We start from the raw sequence: 1,813 nt of genomic DNA, 5'->3' as shown, positions 1-1,813 counted from the left end.
CGGGCTCCTTCCACACCTCGAGGGGCCCAAGTGGAAGGCTGTCTGTGATGTGACTTGGCTTCTGCTGGCTTCCTGAAGAACCGAACCCTTTCCATTCCCATTTCCCCAACTCAGCCCGAGGCCTCCTTAAAGGTGTGTCTCATCATGCAGAGCCCGCTGGCAAGAAGAGGCTCGTAGGGTGTTGGGGCTGGAGCAGCCTCCCCAAGTGTGCGGCCAGTGAACCCGGGAGCAGCTTTGTGACCGAAGTCAAATACCATTCTCTGGAGAGGAGAGGCCGCTGACTACCCCTTTTGTTCTGCCTTTCCTGCTCCCATGTCCCAGATTCTTTTGATGGCTCCTCACGCCTGGGGCGTTTGCTCTAAGGCACTCGGAGCAGATTGTGGCCCTACCCTCCATTCAGTCTGAACATCGGAATTCCTTTATGGCTCCGCAGGAAGCTCCCCGTAAAATTAACCAGCACTCCAGGACTTCTCCCAGCTGTCACCACCTCTCTCCTGGGGCCATCTTCCTTTGCCCTACTTGGTATCATGCTTATTTGGACTCTAAGCACACAGAGACCGGATGCTTGGTCACCTTTAGAAGAGTTCTGGGTACCGAGGAGGAAAATTCCAGAAATGAAGACATTCTGCCACGGCCTGGTTACAAGACCCTGTGCTTCTGTGTTCAGTTCTGTGAGATGCCAGAATGACTCCTGGCGCCCCTGCTGAGCGTGGGCCCTGGAGGCCATACCAAGGAAGAAGAGAAGACAGAGGCTCCTGGGGCAGGTGTCAGGAGACACGATGGAAGTGAGCTCACAGGACAGCTGAGCTCGAACTGACGCCTGAGACTAGAAAGGGACCTCAGGACCGCCAAGGTTCCCTTGGCCGACTCCCTCCTTTCACAGACAGGGAAAGTGAGGACCAGAGAAGTTCAGTGCCTGACCAAGGCCACCCAGGCAGTGAGGGGCAGAGCCCAGATACCTCCCAGGTCCTCTGACTTCAAAGCCAATGTTCTTTCTGTGAGTAAATTTGAACTGTGCCACAATCAATAAATAAACATGTATTAAACATTTCCTGTGTGCCAGGCACTATGCTAAAAGCCAGGGATAAAAAAGCAGACCCTGCTCTCAGGGAGCTTACCTTGTCATAGGGAACACAGTGTGCAAGTATCCACAGGCAGATGTGCAGGCATATTCAGAGCAGACACAAGCCAAGCTTTGAGGAAAATGTCTAAGCATGGGGTGGGGGTGGGGGTGCTGGAACCAGGAAAGGCCTCCTGAGCCAAGAGGTCCTTGAGCCCAGGCCTGAAGGAAGTTTGGGAGAGGAAGAGGTTTGTGCTGAGAGATAATGTTTTCTATGGGGACGTGTTGGGTTTGAGATGCCCATGGAAGGAGCATTGTGTAGAAGGTCCAGCAGAAACTGGTGAAGTGGGCCCGGAGGGGCCGCAGGATCCCAAGAGCGTCCCCTGTCCCCTATCACCCAGCCCAGCAGCTTTCCTGAAGACTGGCCTCTCAGATCGTTTCAAAGCCCTGTTTCGTAATGCCCAATGAGACCCAAGCCAGCATCGGAGCTGGGGGGTTTGACCCGGCATGTCTGTTACAAAGAGGGAAGGCTGGAGGGAGGTCAGAAGTAGAGACTTTCTCTGACTTTCTCTCTTCCCTAGGAGGGTTTCTTTATCTTGTGGCTGTTAATAGAGCAGATCTGCATATCCATATGGCCTCTCCCCTGACTCTTATTTCCATGTGGATCACAGCATTTTGCAGCTGGATGGGGCTTAGGACCACCCACCTGCACACATCTCCTCCTTTCCCAGATGGAGTTAACCCGGGAGAGGT

At 53.8% G+C, this 1,813-nt stretch overlaps 1 long non-coding RNA gene across 1 annotated transcript in view; it reads left to right on the top strand.

Annotated features, from left to right (window-relative positions):
* Positions 1-1,050, top strand: part of LOC110198107 (uncharacterized) — a 3,554-nt gene extending 2,504 nt beyond the window's left edge. Inside the window, exon 2 of the long non-coding RNA XR_002321654.2 lies at positions 1-1,050. This exon is cut by the window's left edge and continues 1,383 nt beyond it. This is a non-coding gene — a long non-coding RNA (uncharacterized LOC110198107).
* Positions 1,051-1,813: the final 763 nt, after the last annotated feature.

The sequence above is a fragment of the Phascolarctos cinereus genome, unplaced genomic scaffold, assembly GCF_003287225.1.
Source record: "Phascolarctos cinereus isolate Bilbo 61053 unplaced genomic scaffold, phaCin_HiC Scaffold_5;HRSCAF=322, whole genome shotgun sequence".
Classification (NCBI taxonomy): domain Eukaryota; kingdom Metazoa; phylum Chordata; class Mammalia; order Diprotodontia; family Phascolarctidae; genus Phascolarctos; species Phascolarctos cinereus.
This window is presented reverse-complemented; position numbering and strand designations above follow the sequence as displayed.